The 25,143-nt window shown below is 43.2% G+C and overlaps 1 protein-coding gene across 1 annotated transcript in view; it reads left to right on the forward strand.

Moving 5' to 3' along the window:
* The first annotated feature begins 6,441 nt into the window (after window positions 1–6,441).
* The window catches only part of met (MET proto-oncogene, receptor tyrosine kinase), a 123,230-nt gene continuing 104,528 nt past the window's right edge, over window positions 6,442–25,143 (forward strand). The window contains exon 1 of the mRNA XM_080191087.1: window positions 6,442–6,796. The gene's annotated coding sequence lies outside the window, so the exon portion shown is untranslated. The remainder of the gene's footprint in view (window positions 6,797–25,143) is intronic.

A 25,143-nucleotide genomic window follows, 5' to 3' on the forward strand; every position in this document is an offset into this window, starting at 1 on the left:
TACCCTTTGTCACCCAGTACTTCCCCAGAGTGGAGAAGCTACAGCACCTTCTCCGGAGCTCTCAACACATCACTGATGAAGACGAATATCTTGCTAAGGCCATCCCCACACCTCCAGAACTTGCCTTCAAAAACCTTGCAACCTCAAACAGACTATTATATGCAGCAAATGACTCAGCCTTCAGCAGAACAGTGACCACGACACCATGCAACTCTGCCACAGCTAACCTCTGCAAGACATGCCGGATCATCAACACAAATGCCATTATCTCACATGAGAACACCACCCAACAGCTACACAGTACATACACTTGTGACTCAGCCAACATTGTCTGCCTGATATGCTGCAGGAAAGGATGTCTCGAGACATGATACATTGGCGAGACCATGCAGACACTATAACAATGGATGAATGGACACCGCTCGACAATCACCAGGCAAGAGTCGGGGAACACTTCAGCAGTCAAGCGCATTCAGCCTCTGATCTTCGGGTAAGTGTTCTCCAAGGCGCCCTTCACGACACACGACAACCGCAGAATTGCTGAGTAGAAACTGATAGCTACGTTCCGCACACATGAGGACGGCCTCAACCAGGACCTGTCATTTTATCTGTAACCCCCATGACTTGCTTGGGCTTGCAAAATCCCACTAACTGTGCTGGCTGGAGACAATTCACACCTCTTTAATCTGTGCTTAACCCTTTCTCCACTCACATTGTCTGCACCTGTAAAGGCTTGATTATCTGTGAAGACTCGCATTCCAACCATTATCTTACAATTGAGTTTGTGTTTATATATGTCCAGTTTGTGAACTAAACTCTTCATTCACTCCAAGATGAGCGGAAAAGCAAATTGTGCGGAGGGTGTGGAAAGTCTGCAGAGGGATCTTGTAGGCTGAGCGAGTGGGCGAGGACCTGGCAGATGGAGTACAATGTTAGCAAGTGTGTGGTTATCCATTTTGGCAGGAATAATAGTAGGAGGGATTACTATTTAAAGGGTGAAAAGCTGCAGCATGCTACGGTGCAGAGGGACCTGGGGGTCCTTGTGCATGAGTCGCAAAAACCCAGTCTGCAGGTGCAGCAGGTGATCAAGAAGACGAATGGGATGCTGGCCTTTATAGCGAGGGGGATAGAATATAAAAGCAGGGAGGTCTTGCTGCAACTGTACAGGGCACTGGTGAGGCCGCAGCTGGAGTACTGTGTGCAGCACCTTGCGCACTTGCGCAAGGATATTTTGGCCTTGGAGGGAGTGCAGAGGAGGTTCACTAAGCTGATACCGGAGATCAGGGGGTTAGACTATGAAGAGAGACTGAATAGACTGGGTCTGTACTCGTTGGCGTTTAGAAGGATGAGGGGGGATCTTATAGAGACATATAAGATAATGAAAGGGATGGATAGGGTAGAGGTAGAGAGATTCTTCCCGCTCAGAAAGGACAGCAGGACTAGAGGGCACAGCCTCAAGATAAGGGGGGGGGGCAGTTTAGAACGGAGTTGAGAAGGAACTTCTTCACTCAAAGGGTGGTGAATCTCTGGAATTCCCTGCCTGTTGAAGTGGTGGAGGCTACCTCGCTAAATATATTTAAGTCACGGGTCGATAGGTTTTTGACAGACAAGGGAATTAAGGGTTATGGGGAGAAAGCGGGAAAGTGGAACTGAGCCACTTCAGATCAGCCATGATCTTATTGAATGGCAGGGCAAGCTGGAAGGGCTAGATGGCCTACTCCTGCTCCTACTTCTTATGTTCTTATGTTCTCACCTGATGAAGGGGCAACGCTCCAAAAGCTTGTGCTATCAAATAAACTTGTTGGACTTTAAGCTAGCATTGTGAGACTATTAACTGTGCCTACCCAGCCCAACACCGGCAACTCCACATCATCCCATGTAGTAAGTGTATATACTAAAGATGTGAATCTGTACAGTGAGCATATATACTAAATATGTGATCCCATGTAGTGAGTTTATATACTAAATATGGGAATCTGTGTAGTGAATACTAAAGACGTGATCCTGTGTAGTGAGTGTATATACTAAAGATATTATCCTGTATAGTGAGTGTATATACGAAAGATGTGACCTTGTGTAATTAGTGTATATACTAAAGATGTAATTACATGTAGTGAGTGTACATACTAGAGATGTGATCCTATTTAGTGAGTCAATATACTAAAGATGTACAGTATATGCTAATTATGTGGCCAGGTGTAATGAGTGTATCTACTAAAGATGTGACCATGTGTTGTGAGTGTATATACAAAAATGTGATCCTGTGCAGTGAATGTATATGCTAATTATGTGGCCAGGTGTAGTGAGTGTATATACTAAAGATTTGATTTGATCTGATTTATTATTGTCATATGTATTAGCATACATTGAAAATTATTGTTTCTTCCGCACTATACAGACAAAGCATACCATTCATAGAGAAGGAAACGAGACAATGCAGGATGTAGTATTACAATCATCGCTAGAGTGTAGTAAAAGATCAACTTAATGCAAGGTTAGTCCATTCAAAAGTCTGACAACAGCAGGGAAGAAGCTGTTCTTGAGCCAGTTGGCATGCGGCCTCACACTTTTGTATGTTTTTCCCGACTGAAGAAGGTGGAAGAGAGAATGTCCAGAGTGCGTGGGACCCTTAATTATGCTGGCTGCTTTGCCATGGCAGCAGCAAGTGTAGACAGTCAATGGATGGGGTGATGGATTGGGCCAAATTCATGACCTTTTGTAGTTCCTTGAGGTCCTGGTCAGAGCAGGAGCTATACCAAGCTGTGATACAACCAGAAAGAATGCTTTCTTTGGTGCAGCTCTAAAAGTTGGTGAGACTCATAACTGACATGCCAAATTTCCTTAGTCTTCTGGGAAAGTAGAGGCATTGATGGGCTTTCTTAACTATAGTGTCAGCATGGAGGGGACCAGGACAGGTTGTTGGTGATCTGGACACCTAAAACCTTGAAGCTCTCGACCCTTCCTATTTCATCCCCGTTGATGTACACAGGGGCATGTTCTCCTTTACGCTTCCTGAAGTCAATGACAATCTCCTTCATTTTGTTGACATTGAGGAAGAGATTATTGTTGCCACACTAGTTCACCAGATTCTCTATCTCATTCCTGTACGGTCATGTCATCAGCAAACTTGAAAATCAAATTGGAGGAGAATTTGGCCACACAGTCATAGGTGTACAAGGAGTATAGCAGGGGGTTGAGAACACAGCTTTGTGGGGCACTGGTGTTGAGGATGACCATGGGGGAAGTGTCATTGCCTGTCCTTACTGATTGTGGTCTGTGAATTAGGAAGTTCAGGATCCAGTCGCAGAAGGAGGTGCCCAGGCCCAGGCCACAGAATTTGGAGATGAGTTTTGTGGGAATAATGGCGTTGAAGGCTGAGCTGTAGTCAATAAATAGGAGTCTGACATAGGTGTCCTTGTTATCTAAGTGTTTCAGGGTTGAATGCAGGGCCAGGGAGATGGCGTCAGCTGTTGACCTGTTGCAGTGGCAGACAAACTGTATTGGATCCAGGTCGTCTGGGAGGCTGGAATTGACTCGTGCCATGACTAGCTTTTCAAGGCACTTCATAACAATTAATATCAGAACCACCGGCTGATAGTCATTAAGACATGCTGCTTGGTTTTTCATAGGTACCGGGATGATGGTCGCCTTCTTGAAGTAGATAGGGATCTCAGATTGTTGTAAGGAGAGGTTGAAGATGTCTGTGAATACCCCCGCCAGCTGATCCGCGCAGGATCTGAGTGCTCATCCAGGTACCCCCTCCAGCCAAGTCGCTTTTCATGGATTGACCATCGAGAAAGCTGCTCTGACATCTGAAATGGTGACCCCAGATATAGGTTCATCCAGGGCTTCCAGGGCAGAGGGCGTGCTCTTGCTGACCTCTTCCTCAAAATGGGAGGAGAATGCATTGAGCTCATCAGGGAGGGATGCATTGGAGCCAGCAAATTTACATGCCTTTATCTTGTAGCCTGTTATGTCTTGCAGACTTTGCCATAGTCGGCAGGGGTTGTTGTGGCCAGCCTGGGATTCCAGTTTGGTCCACTGCTGTCTTTTGGCATCTTTGATGGATCTCCTTAAATCGTACCTGGCTTTCTTGGATTCTGATGTGATCCTGTGTAGTGAAGAATGAGTGAATATACTAAAGATGTGGCCCTATGTAGTAAGTGTACATACTAAAGATGTGATCCTGTGTCGTGAGTGAATATATTAAAGATCTGACAGTGTGTACTGAGTGTATATACTAAAGATGTGACCCTGAGCAGACAGTGTATACACTAAAGATCTGACTGTGTGTAGTATGTAAATACTAAAGATGAGACCATTTGTAGCGAATACATATACTAAAGATGTGATCCTGTGTAGTGCATGTATCTACTAAAGATATGATCATGTATAGTGAATGTATATACTAGAGATGTGATCCTGTGTAGTTACTGTATATACTAGAGATGTGATCCTGTATGGTGAGTGAATATACTAAAGATGTGATCACATATAGTGAGTTTATATACTGAAGATGTGATCCTCTGTGGTGAGTGAATAAACTAAAGATGTGATCCCGTGTAGTGTCTGTATACACTAAAGATGTCATTGCAGGTAGTGACAGTATATACTAGAGATGTGATCGCATATCATGTGTAATCAGTGTAGTGAGTGTATATACTAAAGCTGTGACCCTGTGTAGTGAGTGTATATACTAAAGATGTGACCATGTGTTGTGAATGAATATACTAATGATGTGACCTTGTGTAGTGAGTGTATATAATACAGAGTGTATATACTAGTAGTGAGTGTATATACTAGTGAGTGTATATACTAACGATGTGATCACTTATAGTGAGTGAATTTAGTAAAGATGTGATCCTGTAGTGTGAGTATACATATTAAAGATGTGACCATGTGTATATTCTAGAGATGTGATCCTGTGTACTATGTGTACATATTAAAGGTGAGATCTGTGTAGTGAGTATATATACGAAATATGTGATCCTGTGTTCTAAGTGTACATACGAAAGATGTGATCCCTATAAAGTGAGTGAATATACTAAAGATGTGATCCCATGTAGTGAGTGTATATACTAAAAATGTGATCACATATAGTGAGTGTACATACTAAAGATGTGATCTTGTGTAGACAGTGAATATACCAAAGATGTGACTGCGTGTAGTGAGTGTATATAATAAAGATGTGATACTGTGCAGCGCGTGCACACACTAACAATGTGATCTGTGTAGTGAGTATATATGCAAAATACGTGATCCTGTGTTGTGAGTGCATATACTAAAGTTGTGAGCTTGTACAGTGGCAGTATATACTAAAAGTGTGGCCACGTGTAGTATGTGTATCTACTAAAGATGTGACCATGTGTATTGAGTGTATATAGCAAAGATGTGATGCTGTATAGTGAGACTGTACACTAAAGATGTGAATCTGTTTAATGAGTGCACATACAAAATATGTGATCCTGTATAATGAGGGTTTCTATGAAAGATGTGATCACATGTAGTGGGTGCATATGCTAAAGATGTGATTGCATATAGTAAAAATGTGATCCTGTGTAGTGAGTGTATATACTAAAGATGTGACCCTGTGTAATGAATGAATATACTAAAGATATGATCACATGTAGTGTGTATATACTAAAGAAGTGATCCTGTTTAGTGGGTGTATGTGCTAAAGATATGACTGTGTGCAGAGTATGTGTACTAAAGATGTGACCCTGTGCAGTGAGTGAATATACTAAATATGTGATCATATGTAGTGACAGTATATACCAAAGCTGTGATTGCATACAGTGAGTGAATATGTAAAAGATGTGATCCTATGTTGTGTGTGTACATACTAAAGATGTAATCTGTGTAGTGAGTATATATATGAAATATGTGATCCTGCATGTATATGCTAAAGATGTAGTGAGTGTATATACTACCACATGTAGTGAGTGTATATACTAAACACGTGATCCTGTATAGTGAGTTTGTATACTGAAGATGTGATCCTGTACAGTGAGTTTATATACACTAAAGATATGATCACATATAGTGACAGTATATACTAAAGATATGATCACATGTAGTGAGTGAATATACTAAAGATGTGTAGTAAGTGGATATAGTAAAAATGTGACTGTGTAGTGAGTGTATATACTAAATATGTGATCCTATGTAGTGTGTCTATACTAAAAATATAATCCCATGTAGTGAGTGTATATAGTAAAGATACGATCCTGTGTAATGATTGTACAAAGATATGATTCTGTGCTTTACTGATCTAGCCGCATGTCCGATTCGATGAGGATCAGACGATTGATGAGATAAAGTCTGACTGAGCACAGTTCTGGGAATGGGATTGCGGAGCTGTACACCTTGTTATATTAACACTTCCTTGGAGGAGGAGCGAATCCGCTCAGAGTTTGTGAGCGGCTGCGTCAGGAGCAGCAGGTTACTCATGCTGAAACGCACAGCTGGCATTTGCACTCGGTTTCACCGAGAGAATCTTTAACTTTGTGTTTCGCCATCCCTGGCGGGGGAGGAGGGAGGCTCACCTGTGGAGCAGGAGCCTGCTACTTGTGGGCAGTGAGGATTAAAGAAAGTCTGACTTAGCACCGATCACCGTGGAGAGGCTGCAATATCTAGCAGGGAGAGAAATCTGTTTAGTTAAAGCATTTGTTACAGCACTTATTGATTGAAACCTGGCGGAGGGGAGAGGAATGCGGAGTGTGCACTGGAATGAGAAGCGCTGTCTGGGGATCTGACAAGGAGAAAGATCCTGGCTTTGATTTCAGGACGCACTCAGGTTTGTGTTTCGTTTTAACTCCACGCCAATGTGAGCAATGACCAATTTATAACCAGACAGCTTTTCACCCTGAAATCATTCATGGCCAATGTGTGTTATTGTATGTGCGAGAGAGTTCAGGTTGGATTAATTGTGCATTCCAATACTTTTTGTTACTTTGGATTTTTTTTCTGCGAAATTTCAAACGAGCTGTAGATAATTTTATTTTGCACCAACTGTTACAAATGAAGAGTCAGTTGTGGTGGAATGAGATCATGTGCACACTATGTATGATTCATCTTCCTGCATCCACTCTATGGAGACTACAGGAAAAGTGTTAAGATAAGACTTGGTACAGTAGGGATTTGGTGCCAGTCATTTGATCGACACATCTCCCTGACCTGAAGAAGCTGAGTTTTATTTCCTTATTTATACGGGTTTGAAAGTGAGCAACACCCCCACCCCTCCCCAAAGAGACAATTCATTTTATTTGGAATGCCGAGGATAAATGGTTTCAGTTAGGTCTTTAAAAATAAATTAGTGCTGGGTAGGATTGTGCAACACTTTACAGCCCCCTCCATGTGCAACTGGAGCTGACACAGAAACTCTGCAGTTTGCATATGCCCCCTGTGTCAGCATGGGTTTCCTCCAGGTACTCCGGTTTCCTCCCACAGTCCAAAGATATGCGAGTTAGGTGGATTGGGCATGCTAAATTACTCCTTAGTGTCAAGGGGACTAGCTAGGGTGAATGCATGGGATTATGGGGATAGAGCCTGGGTAGGATTGTGGTCGATGCAGGCTCGATGGACCACATGGCCTTCTTCTGCACTGTAGGTTTCTATTATTCTATTTCACGCACGCATACACAAAGAGAACAGTTATCAGGGCCACAGTACTGCTCAGCACTGAGGGATTAATTATCAGTCTGGCTACACTCACAAAGAGTTTCAGCAGTTAACCTTACCTTGAGTGTGTGGTTCATCTGATCAAACTTCAGTAGTGGCCTCTTTGCAAACTTGGTCCTTGCAAACTGCTTTCTGGATTGAGTTAAGAGTGTGTCACTAGAGGAAGGAAATGTGAATTTGCTGGCAAGCAAAGGTTGTGTGAATCTTGCAGAGATTTGATATGCAAATCTGGAGCACAGGAATAGATTTCTGAAAATAAAAGATCAGCAAGAAACAAGATTGTTTTCATTAGGGGGGAAAATAGATTCCCTGTCAGTCTGCCTTCTGCCTCTGTGCTGCAACATGTATGATCCTTGCACAATAGCAGCAATGTACCTGCTTGTTTACTCCTCAGGTTGTTCGACTACTTGGCAATGGTAAGCATATCCATCACTACTGGTTGGGTCAGCTATGGTTTGGAGATCAGCCAGCCTTATGCACCAGAAGGTTACCAGTTTAGTCCTTGGGAGTCGATTCTCCCGAAAAAATTCTAAGTGCTGAATTGCAGGAAAAATGGTGTAAATCACGATTGTTTTTTCAGTGGGAGTTCAGACTCGAATCTCCCACACTCTGTGCAATGCAGAGGTCAGAATTGTGAATATCATTAAAAGCTTGGGGGCAGGACCTATTCATACCAGAGTCTGACAATTCCAAGCCTCTGCACATGTGCAGTGGCCCTGAACTGTCAGATTACACTATGCTAGCCAGCTCAACCACTGGCCAGCCTGGGGCACCCACAAGCTGGCATTGCCAGGGTGTCCATGCACAGGGACCACTACCTCCTCTGCCACCTGATCCCTGGGAGGGGTCCAGTTGCCCCCTCTTCCCTCCAGCAGGGTCTCCCTCTAGTTCCCCAAAAGTGGGGAGCTACTCTAAACCCCACCAGAGTGAAATACTCCTGGCGGAGTGGGAGATGCTATCAGGCCTAGGATTTTTAAAATAGATTAAAATTACCTTGTCTTCCTGCGTGGCCTCAACTGCACCTGATGTCCCGCTTTGGGAGACGGGTATGTGTCAGGAATACGTGTGAATCCCATGAAATGGCCAACACTCGCATTTCCCAACCTGACATGCCAAAAACTAGCACTTTGCAATGGGAGAATTGGGCCCCTGAACTTTGCTGAATTAGTTGTTCTCACCCAGGGCGATAGTAACTACTACAGTTGGATAGCAAAACAAGCCTTTGGTTTAATGGGAGATTCCCTACCTGCAGAAACTGTAGGATTTAAATACTGATCCTGACAGTTGCAGCAATTGGAGAACTGAGTTCTGGCACAGAATATTTCATTGATATTCAGAGACATTTTCATATCTGGTGAGAACAGATCCCTCAATGTAAAGGTTGTGAAAGACCATTCCGTAATATCTTCATTTTAGTCTAACTGCCATATCAGCTGATAGACAAGATTGATGGAAAGAATATTCATTATTAATCAGCAGTACTTTAATTTTAAAATTTAAAAAAAAGAATGTGAAGTTATTGACGAACACAACTGACTTCTATGCTCCTAGGCCTAGGGCAGGAGTTAGGCCACAGATCAGCCATGGTCTTATTGAATGGCGGAGTGGCCTCAAATGGCCCACTCCTGTTCCTATGTTCCTCAATACTTCTTCCCTTCAGACCACATGAAGCAACTAATTTCTTCCCTTTCATTTGTAAATTCAGTAAATCATATTTTGTACGAGACTTGTAACTAAATCCTTTTCATATGGAAAGATTTTTAGTTTGACTCCCATCTCCTCAATAGGACAATGGACTAGGTGCAAAGGGTGAGGCCATTATTTCCTTCCCATTTGAAGGCATGTATCATATCTAATGTCAATTCAATATTCAGATGCTGGAACTCTAAACTTGGGCTTCCTGCTCATCAGGATAGTGTCAGCAAGGGAGCCTGATCTATTTGCATTCAGCTGGATGTCAGTATTTAGAGTGAAGAGCTTTTGTTTCAACTGTCCAGTGTTACCTGGAATGGGACACAAGCTCATAACTTTCTCACTCAGATGTGGGAATGCTACCTTTGAACCCAGGATCTAGAAGGCATTTCCAAAACTTAGAGCCTCAGCAAGCTGAAGAAATAGCCACTAGTGGTGGAGTGATTAAAATTGGAAATATGCACAAAGACACAAAGTAACATGTTTGACAAGGGAAACAAGGGTGACATGAGGAAAACTTATTTACACAGCATGTATTTAGGATCTGGATAAAAGCAAATTACTACAGATGAAATTACTGCTTGTAATTTGCTTTCATCCAGTGTTTAACTCACTGTCACTTCTCTTCCAGGAATGCCTACTCTGAAGTACTGCTCTTCTCTCCGACAGGATTTCCATATGCCTCTTTCCCCGCACCCCATCCACCCAGCTTTGACAAAGGGTCATATGGACTCAAAACATCAGCTCTTTTCTCTCCTTACAGATGCTGCCAGACCTGCTGAGATTTTCCAGCATTTCCTCATTTGGTATTTAGGGTCTGAAATGCATGTGCTGAGAATGTCATTGTTGCGGAATCAACTGTGGCATTCTAAGGGAATTGGATACTCATCAAACGAAAAAAAATTGCAAGACAAAGGGGTAAAGGAAGGAGAGTGAGACCAGTTAAGTTGATATTCCAAGAGAACCAATATGAACAACATGACAGGCTGAATGGTCTCCTTCTGTGATGTGACCATTTATGATTCTGTATGTCACAGGAATTGGAAAAGTGTTGATATCTCTGAGTTTAAATCTGGAGGATATTGCAGAGATTGGGAGGGGCAAGGCCATGGAGGGATTTGGAAATAAGGATGGGAATTTTAAAATCTATTCTCTGCTTAACCAAGACCCAATGGAGATTAGCAAGCACAGGCATGATGCTCATTAGATGAAGAGGACTTGGTGTAAGTCAGAACATGGACAACAAGGTTATTGACCCATTTAAATTAATGGAGGGTAAAAGCTGGGAGACCAGCTAAGAATGTGTTGGATTAATCAAGTCTCAAGGTAACTAAGGCATGAATGAGAGTTTCAGCAGCAGATGAACTAAGACAGGGGTGCATTTGGGCAGTGTTATGGAGGTGGAGAATGGTGCAGATGTGTGGGGGGAAGATCATCTGGAGGTCAAAAATAACACCAAGGTTGCAAACAGTCTGGTTCAACTTCAGAGGTTTGACAAGGAGATAGTTGAAGTCATCCACAAAGAAACAAAGTTTATGAATTGGACCAATAGACAATGATTTCTACCTTCCAAACATTTAACAGGGGGAAATGTCTGCTCATCCAGTGCTGAGTGTTAGACAAACTGATAATTTGGAGAAGGAGAGGTTAATAGAGTTGTGGAGAGGTAGAGCTAGGTACTGTCAGTGTATATATGGAAGCAGTTTTGGAATGACGTTGCTGACAAGCAGCATGTAGCTGAGAAATGGGAGCAGGTCAAGGATGGATCCTTGGGGAGTACCAAAGGTAACAGTGCAGGAGTGAGAAGAGAAGCCATTTCAGCTGATTCTCTGTTTACAACTGATAGATACAAATAAAATCAAACAAGTGCAATCTCATCCAGTGCTTGACGTTGGGGTAGAACTTCTTGGCCACCTATGCCAAACGCCGCAGACAAATGAAGAGGAGTGAGGAGGATCGGTTTAGCTTGGTCATTCCTTTGTTTGTATCCAGTCAGTTTCAAATCTCTAACCCAGAATTCTGTGAGTGAAAAGAGTATGGCTGCAAAACCCAACTCTGTATTACTGGGCTTATCAGCATTACAAGTGCAGTTTTGTTTCCAAAATGACTTTCAAAACAATGATATTGTTTATGTCAGGGGGTCTAGCAGGGTAAATATGTGAAGTTATGGGGATAGGTCCTGGGTGGGATAGTTTATGGCTATCATCAACAATGTTCAGGTTGGTCTATTGATTCTTGCTATGATTGGAAAAGTGCTTAGTGGTTTTTAGGGTGGTTTAAAGTTGCTGAAGATTACGGGCTGCACAGTGGCACAGTGGTTAGCACTCTTGCCTCACAGTGCCAGGGACTCAATTCCAGCCTTGGGTGAGTCTGTGTGCAGTTGCCATGTTCTCTTTGTGTCTGCGTGAGTTTCCTCCAGGTGCTTTGGTTCCCTCCTACTCTCCAAAGATGTGCAGGTTATGTTGATTGGCCATGCTGAATTGCCCCTTAGTGTCAGGGGGACTAGCAGAGTAATTATGTGGGGTTGCGGTTAGGGCCTCGGTAGGCTAGTTTTAGTGTAGGTTTGATGGGTCGAATGGCCTCCTTCTGCGATGTCGGGATTCTATGATTCTATTCTATGATTCTACACATAGTGGGGTGTCAAGTGATATGAGACTTTGTCCTGCCTTCAAGGATTCTGCACAAGGCATTTGATTTCAGAGGTGGCTGCAGTAATTTACCTGGCTTGCAATATGATTTAGACAATGAAGGGAAGAAGAGAAAAACTGCTGGAGGAGGCAGTGGATAGGGTTTTCAGCAGGAGGCCATATCTGTACAGGGCAAAACTCTCATACCTGAAGTCACTGAGGAATAATTCGATATCTCCACTTAATTAAGGATGTCCATGGATGACTGAAGTCTGTCACCTGTTACATGAACAAAGTCATGCAAAGGGACATTAGCAGTGGCTGCAGAGATGCCAGTTGACATAAACCTTTTTAAAGCATCTTCTTCCAGACTGTGGTGGGCAATATTTGCAACAACTCCTAGTCTGCCATCCACTGTTCCATAAAGGAGGCCACTAAGGTTCTGTATTCCATAAGAGTTAAATACATTTCATACTGTCTTGCCAGAGAGAAGCAGTTGAAGTGAGCATATGATTCTTGAGGAGTGCAGGCTTCCAAATGGTGCAGGGTGCCATTGATTGCATGCATGTTGCTTTGCAGTTACTGCATGTCAACTCTGAGATAGCCCACAATCAAGAAGGAATTCCATTCCATCAACAGGCAGTTGGTAGGTGATCAATGCAGTGTGTCATTCAGGTCAGTACCTGGTATCCAGAGGTGATGCTTTCATTCTGCACTTCAGCCACCAAGGTGTTGTAAGGACTATCCTTTGACAAAATGATTCACTGTTCCAGTGTGCACTCCTTGCATACATGGCACCTTGCATATAACAAAAGCCATGCAGTGGTAGAGCGACCATGGGGGTGGTTAAACAGCATTTCACTCTCAGGATCACTGTGAAGGAGCACTGAACTCAACAGAGCTGATATCAAGATACATGGTGGTCTATGCAGTTAAACAGTCTGGCTATTATAAGGGCTCAGCCCTGTTATCAGCTATATAATGACCAGCTGAGGCAGAGGAAGGGGAGGAAGACATGGAGAGACAACCAACACAACCACTTTCTCGCTGGACAGGACATGAGCAACTCATCTAACTGCAATAACAATAAGCACAATCCCAAATTCCTATTCAGCTGCAGTTCCACATCTTACCTTCCCCTGGTCACTGAATGGTACAGCAACTGTTCAGCCACAGCGCAAAAATAAAAAAAAACATTTTGAACCAAATCTCTGAATCAAACGATGTCAAATTGCATATGAATGACAGCCATTTACCCTTTCATATTTACTTCATGCCTTCAATGTGCCGCTGCCTGGCCTAATGCCCGAGTGCTTCGTCCCCTATTAGCTGCAACATTTCTGGGGCAAGGCTGATGACTTTGTGAGAGACTGCAGATGATCCTGCATGCTGACCTCAAGTAGCTCTGCCTTCTGAACCCGGCTTCAGATTGCATCAGTTTGGCACTGGCTGGCAACAGCATGGACACTGCTTTTGATATTACTTTGCATTTATTAGTGGTGCTCTCCTATTTGGACCATAGTTCAAAGCTGAATAGGACTAAATATTGACAGTGGTTCATGAACCATATGCTTGTCCATGTCATTAATACTCTACATTTATATAGCATTTTAACAAAGGGAAATGTCTCAAAGGACTTCACAGGAGCAAAATCAGTCAAAAATTGACACTGAGACAAAGGAGGCAATATTAGAATGTGTGGCAAAAGGTTTGATCAGAGTTAGGTTACCGTAATGACATCAACAAGGCCCATTGAGGTGGGCCTCTTAGACTATGAGCTCCCTGATTGAGGTAATGATTGCCTGCCCTATCAGGGAGTCTCGCCTTAGTGTCAGGGCTACTGAAATTCTGGATTCTGATTTTGTACCTGAAACACTCTTAGGAGTGGGGATAAGTTTGCAAATAAAGGGAATCCGGTGAAGGGACACCAGCCTCTGAGGAGCTATTTCAGTGATAAAGGACATCTTGAAGGAGAGGGGAGTGATGGAGAGTTTAGGTAGGGAATTCCAGAATCTTGGACTTAAGTGGTGAAAAGCATGGCCATCAATGGTGGCAAAGAGAATGGGGATGTAGAAAAGGTCATTGTCGGAGAAACACAAATCTTTGTGAGTAACATAGGGCTGGAGGAGCTAACAAAGACTAGGGGAGGTAAGGCCACCAGGATGAGGACATTATATTGATGTTGGTGGACTGGGAGTCAAAGTCGGTCGGTGAACGCACAAGTGATGGGTGGAAAGGACTTGGTGTAGGTTAGATTTCAGTGAGCTGAAGATTATGTAAGGTAGACGATGTGAATTTAGCTGGGAGAACAGTGACGCCATTGATTCTGAAGTAACAGAAGCAAAAACAACAATTTGCATTTCTGTACCACCTGTAACTTGGTTAAAATAAAAATCCCATGGTGCTCTATATCATTCTCAAACAAAATTTTATACCGTGTCACGTACGAACATATTACGACAGGCAAGCAAAGGCTTTGTAAAAGTGGAAGGTTTTCTGGAGCACAGATGTGGAGAGCTCCTGTGAAGCACCTTTACGATATTAAACACAAGTTTGGTTGTTGTTTTTCAACTTGTGTACACTGCCAGGAAATGATGGCATGGATGATAAAGTCAACAATCTGTTAAGACATCGAGTAGTGTAAATACCTAGTTTGTCAGAAAATCAGTATGCAATCTATTTACACTATAGTTCAGACCTGGTCATTGCAGAGGAAGTGTGTTTATTTTCCTTGTTTGGATTTTGGGTTTATAACTTATTCCAATGAAACCTGGGGGATTTGTGGTGGATCAGATTGAATTCATGGATGACATGGACATAAGACGCACAGTAAATTATTGCAGAATTAATGTAGAATCATAGAATCTCTACAGTGCAGAAGGAGGCCATTCAGCCCATCAAGCCTGCACCAACAACAATCCTACTCAGATCCTATCCTCATAATCCACATATCCTCCTAATCCCTCTGACACTGAAGGGCAATTTATCATAACCGATCATTGTAACCCACACATTTTTGGAGTGTGGGAGGAAACCAGTGCCACCCAAGGAAAACTCACACAGATGCGGAGAGAATGTGCAAACTCCACACAGATAATGACCCGGGGCCAGAATTGAACCTGGGTTCCTAGCGCTGTGAAGCAGCAGTTCTAACCACTGTGCCACCGTGCAGCCCCACATAGTAATAGTTTATTATTTCTATGAAAAAAGACACAGAAATTGAATTCTAAGCAGAGTGCCATCATTTGGTGTAGTAATTGCACTTTGTGCCAATTGACAGAGATTACCATTTTATAACAGTAATGCCATATTTCAAACATACTTAAATTAATCATGGATCTCTATATCACAATGAACAATAGTTTCTGGCACACCAGGTATGCAGTCCATTGGAAAAATAATGGTTGCAATGTTGTACTGTTTGCTCACTGTCATGGAGCGCCATGGTGGCACAGTGCTTAGCATTGCTGCCTCTCAACGCCAGGATCCTGGGCTCAGTTCCAGCCTCGTGTGTGTGTGTGTGTGTGTGTGTGTGTGTGTGTGTGTGTGTGTGTGTGTGTGTGTGTGTGTGTGTGTGTGTGTGGAGTTTGCACATTTTCCCCATGTCTGCATGGATTTCCTCCAGGTGCTCCAGTTTCCTCCTGCTGTGCATGTTAAGTTGATTGGCCATGCTAACTTCCTTTTAGTGTCGGGGGATTAGCAGGGTAAGTACCTGGGGTTACAGGGATAGGGCCTGGGTGGGATTGTTGTTAGTGCAGGCTCAATGGGCTGAATGGCCTCCCTCTGCACTGTAGGCTTTCTATGATAATCAATACTCTGGTCAAAGAACAATGTATAACTAAAGAAAAGGGCTTTGTTACAGTTATTGCTGACTGGGGAAATCTTCTGATAATTTAAAAGATATACAAAAAAAAGGAGTCTTTCGAAATGATGGGTGCAGCCTGTCTAATTACATTGTTGACAATCCATTCCAGTGCAAATGGCAAGATTATGAATGGATATTGTTGTGGCTGCAGGGGATATGGAGTCAAAAGTTGGTGCTTAAGTGTGTACAGAGGCAAGTTTTCACTGGTCAGGATATTGTAAGAAAATTTCTAATGATATGAGTCATTGTGGGGAGAGGTTCCAGTAATATTGAGCTGTATCAAAAGCATTCTGAACCAGACAAAATGCATATTAGGAATGTAATACTTAATCTTTCAATAAATGGTAAAACATAAAAGGGCGATGGGCTCATAAGGTCACTTTTGATTTAATCTCAGAAATTACAGAAAGGCCTGGAGAAAATATGTCTGTAGGCAGATCAAAGGTGAGTGAAATTACTTGCAGGCAAGTGGAAAGTAGGGTTGACTAATTGGCAACACGAATACTCCATGAATTGTGTCTGAATAGTAAATGATGGAATGAAAGAGACAGCAAAGTCTGGATAGACTTGAGATCAAAATGCCAAACAAAGAAGTTATCAACCAAACTGATAGAATCCCAAAGCATCAAGCTAAGTAAATTGAGCTGACAGTGTAATGTGCTGATTAGACCATTCTTCGAGAACGCTGTCTAATTTTAATCACCCAGGCACATGTGGAATATTTAAGCTAGAGGTAGTTGTGCCAGAAGGCCAATCCCAAGTGTGAGAGGTCTGCATTGAGGAAAGGCCGCAGGAACTCATATTTCACAGCCTTGAATGAAGGGGCAGAATTTTCCCTGGCCTTGGGTAGGGGAAAGGGGAGCCGGGAAGCCGGAAGAATACTGGTGAGCCACACCACGATGAGTAATGTTGCCAGGGTTGGGCAGAAACCTGGATCAACTGCCCAATGAACAGAAACAGACAAATAAAGAGTGATTTAGATGACTCACAAAGCATCTACCAATTCCGTGGATGTGGCCTCCTTTATAGACTGGGGAAGCTGTCCAAGCTAAGAAAGGGACTGCGGGTAAGAAATGCCACCCCCAGTGTTCCGACAAGCCATTCAGAAATGTTTCCCCTCTGATCAGAGGGGCTTACTCGCTTAGCCCCTCAGAACTTTTATGGGAAATTTACCTCTCCAGTGACGCTTATTCGTCAATCCCTGACCTCTGATTGGGCTGGCAGCATAACAAGCTGTACTATACCCTACGCCCAGTGCCTAATCGTACAGCGAGGTCAGAGGCAGCCAATTAGGTGGCTGGCATGCTGCTGTAAAGTAAAGCTCTGGTTCCCATTTGATCCCAAAGTTTGACTTCCAGAGGCCTACAGGAAAATTCAGCCTGAGGTGTCTGAGGTGTGAACTATGAGTTAAATATGACAGCAAACGGTATCACAAAGCTTAATTCAGATAATTGAATTAAACTAAGACAGTAGAATAAGGGACCAAATATTTAAGCTAATAAAAGCAAATTTGGGACTGATTTCAGGAAGTTCTTCATATACACAAGGTATTGAATGGATTCCTACATCTTTACTTTGGGTACGAATGGAAAGAGGTGATGGTAGGTTGCCAGGCATTTTATACTTCTCTCGAATTATTGGAAACAATCTTCTGCATTTTGGTCCCCTGTTCCAGCAGAGACCTTTTTGGGTCAGATACCCAGTTTACAAATTGCTGGACTTAGCCGAGTCTCGTTCCCAGACCAAGGGCATTAGCATCCTGCCCCAGGTTTGGACAGGGAGCGAAGGTGGGATGATGCACTGGATTTGTCAAAGGAAAGATTTCTGACTATAGGAACCATGATAAAGGCGCTCCGTTGAGGCTTCAGCAACCACAGGAATAGAGAGGAAACCTGGGCCGGCTGCACCCACCTCCTCACTTCCAGGTTTTCACTCTCACCCAGGGAGAGGGAGGGCAGTGGAGGGGAGCAAGGGAGGGGAAAGGGGGAGAAGGGGGGAAGGTAGAGGGTAAGAGGGGAAGGGGAGCAGGGGAAGGAGAGGAAGGGGAAAGAAGGGAAGGGGAGAGGGGGGAGAAAGGGGACAAGGAGGATGGAGGCCTTATCTCCTTCATGTCTCCTTCCAGCTAGATCCAATCCCCTCTGCCCTGTTGCCATGCAGTAAAAAGTCTGACAACACCAGGTTTTAGTCCAACCTATTTATTTGATAATATAATAAATAGGTTGGACTAAAACCTGGTGTTGTCAGACTTTCTACTGTGTTTACGCCAGTCCAACGCCAGCATACCCACATCATGACTGTTGCCATGCAGGCATGGGGAAGGCTGCTGTTGAAGCCCTCAGTGAAAGCCTTGTTTCTCCTCTTGCCCCTTCAGCTGGAATGGAAGGCAGAGCTGTATAAGCTGCTATCATGCCATGATGAAGGCTGCTAGCAAGGAAGTGTAACCAAGGAGGAGTGTGAAGTGTCGATAGATGAATTGCCATCCAATAAATTAACAATCATCTGTTAAGCAGCTGTAAGCATTGCCTGGGAGAAGACACAGCAGTCTCTCACCTGGCCATGACTAGAGCTCTACAGTGTGATCAAAGCATTCCCAACATCTCACTCCTACTGGAGGAATGCTTTCTATTGTTCGTTTGCCTCAAGGACCCTGAAAATAAGTGCCCTGCAATCCAGATTTTGGGATTAAAACAGTTCCCAATTCATTTCTCAACTTCCTCAGGGGAATTTCACAGTAACTTCATTGCAGTGTTAATATAAGCTTACTTATGACTAATAAATAAACTTTAGTTACTTACTTGACAGATCTAGGAACGTTCCCTGCAAAATTCCGGAAGATCTCATGATCCTGATCCAATGCAAATTTCAGAATTCCTTTAAATTTTAACATGAAAAAGAATAATATTTGTTGAACTTAACCTGTTGTAAGTAAAATAATAATAACATTCTGGCAGGCACAAGCACACACGCACACACACACACACTCAAAAGTAAACACACACACAAATAGGTTAAGCAATTTAAAGTCCAATGAAGTTAAGGGATATATGATTCTTGATAGTTGGTGATTTAGCTGCCTTCAGACTGAGCTGGACGAGCCTTTTAGGTTTGGCATCGAACTGATAAGATGTTATAGGCCGATTTAATGCTTCTTCTGGAGACTGCAACTGCTCAACTGAGATCTTTTTAATATTTCTGTCTGCAGCACATGGAAAGTCAAATAGCATAAGGGTTCAAACTTGTGGAAATAGGTGGAGAGAAAGACCCACGCATGGACATTGCTTCTTCAGCACCTCATTTGTTTTTGCTGGTCTGCAGAGAAAACAGGTGCTTAAAAATACAAGAGTTAGCTGTCTTGTCACACGACCTGCTCTCTCCAACTGCCCAGTTACCCAAGTATGGTTATGGCTAATGGATTCCAGTGCCTGATTTACATCATTAGATTAGGTCTGAAAAAGTGCCAGCATTTTCTTCCCATCAAAACCTTCATAAAAACATAGAAGATAGGAGCAGGAGGAGGCCATTTGGCCCTTAGAGCCTGCTTCGCCATTCATCACGATCATGGCTGATCATCCAACTCAAAATGTTTTCTCCCCATAACCTTTGATCCCATTCGCTCCAAGTGCTATAACTAGCCGCCTCTTGAATACATTCGCTGTTTTGGCTTCAACTACTTCTTGTGGTAATTAATTCACCCACTCTTTGGGTGAAGAAATGTCTCTTCATCTCTGTCCTAAATGGTCTGCCCGAATCCTCAGACTGTGACCCCTGGTTCTGGGCTCCCTCAACATCGGTAATATCCTCCCTGTAGCTATCCTATCAAGTCTTGTTAGAATTTTATACGAGTCTATGAGATCCCCCCTCATTCATCTGAATTCCAGCAAAAACAATCCTAACCTAGTCAATCTCTTCTCATATGTCAGCCCCGCCACCCCCTGCAATCAGTCTGGTAAACCTTCGCTGCACCCCCTTGAGATTTTGAACACCTCCATTAAGTCTCTTCCTACCTCCCTCCACCCTTCTCTGCTGTAAGCAGAAGAATTCCAGTTTCTCTTGTCTCTCAATGTAATCCATTCTTGGCACTGGTCGGGTAAATCCTGCACCTTTTCCAGAGCCTTGATGTCCTTCCAAAAGTGTGGTGCCCAGAATTGGAGACACAGCCTAAAAAAACTTTCAAATCTTACTTACAGTCTTGCATACTTCTATAAAAGTATCTCCCAAATCATTTTCTTTTGTGACAGAGCCCAAGTTGCTTAGTTCACAACTGAGACCTGTTAAGACTAGGAAACAACATGGTGTCTCTATTCTTTGTGCTGTCCTCCATGCTCAAATGCCACCTCTGTGACTCAATGATCAGAATTGCGTACGATACTCGAGGTGTGGGTCTGACCAGAGTATTGTACAGTCTGAACAGAACTTCCTCTGACGTCTACTGTTTTGGAAAGGTTATGCCACGTCTTCAACTTTTGCATCAATTGAGAGTGAACATCATGTTGAAACCTTGTTATGATGCAGCTCTTGTCGGAAATGGAACCAGGTTAGAAACGAACAGAATAGTCCATTTGCAGTTTGTCCCAAAGGAGAACCTTTAAAATAACCTTTAAACCCAGCCTAGCAAGAGTGAACCCTTAGAATTTGTTTCTCTTTCCCCCAATGTTTCGTTCATGATGGGCAAGTTAACATGTGAGGGGGATGAGCTTGGATGAACTGAATGGGTTTTCTTCACATCGAATCGTGTTTTTATGAATTTGGCCTGTCAGTGACACCGCAATTAATAATCTAAGGATAAAACTTCTTTAATACACATCAGCAGTGGAAGCACTTCACATTAGTTTATTAATCATAGAACCCTACAGTGCAGAAAGAGGCCATTTGGCCCATCGAGCCTGCACCGACCACAATCCCACCTAGGCCCTATCCCCATATATTACCAACTAATCCCTCTAACCTATACAACCCAGGACACTAAGGGGCAATTTAGCATGGCCAATTAACCTAACCCGCACATCTTTGGACTGTGGGAGAAAACCAGAGCAAACCCACGCAGACACAAGGAGAATGTGCAAATTCCACACAGACAGTGACCCTAGCCAGGAATCGAACCCAGGACCCTGGAAGCTGTGAAACAGCAGTGCTAACCACTGTGCTACCATGCCGCCCAAATTGCAAAAATTGTGGGCCTCTTAGAGAACTGTAGAACTTGATTATACAAGGTATTGATAGAGGAATGAAATCAGGGAGAAAATTTTCAAGATCATGTTATACCATTACGGACAAAACCATGATTAGATTGCTGCATTGGAAAATCACACTAATCTCTTTTCATTAATGCGGTGCATACATTCTGCTAAAGTTAAAAAGAAATTTTATGTAATTTTTGATAGCAAAATGTCATCCCTGAACATTATGGTTAATGTGTGCTGGGCTCTTTCACTGAGGGAGGATTCATATAGGTGACCTACCCACTTGCTGCAGGTTTATTGAGACATCAGTATGTTGTCAGAGAGATTCAGCACTGCAGCAATTCAGCAGCACTTGTGAAAGTGCTTGAAGTGTGAGAGAGTGAAAACATTTTTTTACGAGAGTATACACTCCTTCCTCTGGGCTCCAGATGAATCAGGAATATATACTTGATTCAGATCCTCTGCAGGGTACCTATGGGTGATGCTGAGAGAGGAAGGAGATGCAAAGATTGCCAGCATTTTTCATCTTTTGAACAATGTGTCCAGTTACCATTTTCTCATCAGCTCAAAGGGGTGAGGGAGTGAGGGGAGAAGCAGTTACGTGTAGATAAATCACTTCAGAGATGCTTCAGCAACCTTTTATGTTTGTTCCAATATCCCACAGGGAAATCTCTGGCAAATACAACTGTAAACATGCATTGAAAATCTCAATATATAGACTTCTGTGCGGCAATCTCAGCACCTTTCCAGGATTGGGGGGAGGGGGGCGGTTGCGGGGGGGAGGCAGAGAGAGGGGGCTTAAATTCTTAAAAAATGGGAATATTAACCCACCACAAAAATGCTTGCTTTCAATTTAACTGAGTCGATTTGAACCATGCTAATAACCTGTTCTCGGGAGGCAGGTTATAATTTTAAATGTTAATGAGACTTGCCTCAGACTTCTGTAGTTATTGGAATTTTAATAGCTGTGGGCTTGGCTTCCGGGGCACAGGATCTCTAACAACTGAAGAAAGCTGAAGAACTGTTAGGTGTACCAGTTGAATACAGTTCCAGCATGCCTTGTGAAGTAGCAAGAACAGGACTCCTTCATCACCCCCTGACCCAGCACCTCAACCCTCAAGAAAATTTAACCTGCTTTCTCTTTATCTGATGCCAATACACACACCATGGCTTGATGCTGATCCATCGTCTCTGCCTCTCCCACAACCTGTCTCTCCTCTCTCTTTTCTGCTCATGCCTTCTTTACCCTTTCTCCCCTGTGATCTCTTTCTACCCTACAATCACACACTTACCACTGCTATTACTCTCCTATGTGGGCTTCATCTGCTCCCTCCATTATTGTCTCCTCTTTCCAGGCCTTCACTCTCTCGTGCCCCTGATCACTAGCCTCTTGATGCCCCCTGCCATTGCTCTTGCTCACCCCAAAACACCCCACACCACTCCCCAACTGCTATTTCCCCCTCTGTCCACTTCCATAAGATGTAGGAGCAGAATTAGGCCATTCGGCCCTTGAGTCTGCTCCGCCATTCAATCATGGCTGATATGATTCTCATTCCCATTCTCCTGCCTTAACCTTGGAGCCCCTTATTGATCAAGAACCCATCTATTTCTATCTTAAAGACACTCAACGACCTGGTCTCCACATCCCTCTGCAGCAATGAGTTCCACAGATTCACTAGCCTCTGGCTGAAGAAATTCTTTCTCATCTCAGTTTTAAAGGAGTGTCCCTTCACTCTGAGGTTGTGCCCTCAAATTCCAGTTTCTCCCACTAGTGGAAACATACTCTCCACGTCCACTCTACCTAGGCCTCTCAGTATTCTGTGAGTTAGATACTTCAAACTGCTTTGAAGATAGATGCAGACTTCCACACACATTGCTCCCTCTCTAAACCTTGCCTACTCATTCAAGGCATTGCTTCCCCCCACTCCCAGTTATCATTCTCTTCCCCATCGTTGGCCACTGCTCTTCTCCCCACCAGCTTTTGTTCCCTCTCCAGCACCACACCCTTCTCCCCAGCCCCGACCTTCTGTCTCTTTCACCTGATATCGCACCTTTCCCTCCCACTATTGTCCATCTTCCTTGGCAATCCCTTCTCCTGCAACACTATTGCTCCATTTCCTTTATGGTTGCTCACTCTACCCAGTGATCCTGCCTTCTGTACCCCCAATCCTCTGCTCTCGCTGACTTCCTCACTCCGTTCAGGTCCCTGGCTGTGGTTTCTCAGTTGTAGGCCTGCCAACCTGACAACTGGCCACCTCTCAATCAAGCTGGCTGCCCACAGGAAACGGCTAATCAGATGAGGGCCTGCTGTGACATTCAGCAGGATATCCATATGTGCGTAATTCCCGGCTGCTAAAATTAGCTCCACTCCCTCCTAACCTTCACTAGGTATTGAAGCCTGCTTTCACTTAGATGGAGGAAGGTAAGTATTTTAGTCTTTTGGCAACCAGAGCAGCTCAAAACAGCACCTTAAAAAATGAGGGCGATTTCTCATAACCCCAGTTGGAGCAGGTGGAATGTGTTTAAACAAAGGAAACAGATGAAACAACACAGTCAGTAGAAAAGTGATTAGCTTTTAACCTCTCAACTTGTGCCTTTTAATCCCAGAAGCAAGTTTGCACCTACAAACTATGTAAAGATTTCTTTATTCGTTGCTCTGAATAAATTGTGCCAGCCTGAAAATTGATTTGTCATAATGATACCTTTTTTGACAAAGATTGTTGCATAGGATTTGAATGAAGGGTGTAACTATTATCTCTCTTAGTAATTTGGATGGGTTGAGCCAAGCTCTTATACATGAACTGCCTTTATATAGTATTTGACCTGTGCTACTGATGTTGGTTTATGACGTACGAGTATTGCGCAGTCGGCATCAGCCCACAGATAAAGTTAGCCGGGATGTGATAAAAGGACCCAGTGTTGGGCAATATAAAAGAGCTGAAACATAATTAAAATATACAAAGGTGAGGATGTCATCGGCAATGAGGATTTCCCTTGCAAAGACAGCAGATGCTGGCAGTATGCTACAGTATTCTTGTGGTTATCTATTTGAAACGAATTCTAATCTGACCTGGAGTTTAAGTTCAGTTAATTAAATAAAATCTGGAATTAAAAAGCTAATAGCGGAAATGGATATTAAGATTGTTGTGGAAAAAAAAAGTTCAGATCACTCATGTTCCTTTTACAGAAGGAAATCTTCTGGTTTAACTATCTGTAATTCCAGATCCATAGCAACATTGTTGACTCTTAATTGCCATCTGAAATGGTCCCCCAAGCCATAAAACAATCAAATTAAAACGAGGCGGCACTGATCTCTGACACTGAAGACTACAAAGACACATCTTACCCAGTCATTCCTGCAAAGTCTTTCTCACTAACATCTATTTCCCAATGCATGTGACAATAATAATAAATCAGTCATTAAGTCAATAACTTCTGCCAAAATTGGGAGAGCTTTCCCACAGCCTGACATCGTTCTATTCATTGAATCATATCTTTAGCCAGATTCATCCATCACCCATCCTGTGTCCTGCCCATCAGAGGTGGAAGCACAGTGGTTCATAGGCATGAGAAAGTGGTCCTCAGCATTAATTCCAAACCCCATGAAGTCTTGTAGATTCAGGATCATTAGGGCAAGAAAACCTTCTCTTGAACACCCCTGTCTGCTCTCCCTCAGCTGATGAATCAATGCTTCTCAATGTAGAGTGTCACTTCATTTCGGGGAGATGGGAATACAGAGGGCTAGTAATCCAAAGGCCCGGGCTAATGGCTTTGAGGACACTGGTTCAAATCCCACCATGGAAACTGCTGAAATTTAAACCAATTAATAAATGTGGAATATAATACTAATTTTGGTAATGCTGACCATCAATTGTGAAAATCCATCTGGTTCACTAATTCCCTAGGATAGGAAAAAGATAGAGAAGGAAATCTCTATCCTTTTCTGAACTGGCCTACATGTCTCTGCAGACTTACAGCAATGTGGTTGACTCTGAACTGCCCTCCGCTGTAGTGCCGAAGACTTGTGCTCCAAATTGAGATGCACTGCCAGCCAAGCCTTTCCAGTAGAGTTATGACACTGGAATTTACGCCAACAAAG

This window comes from Carcharhinus amblyrhynchos, chromosome 6 (assembly GCF_965287045.1).
Source record: "Carcharhinus amblyrhynchos chromosome 6, sCarAmb.v2.hapA, whole genome shotgun sequence".
NCBI lineage: Eukaryota > Metazoa > Chordata > Chondrichthyes > Carcharhiniformes > Carcharhinidae > Carcharhinus > Carcharhinus amblyrhynchos.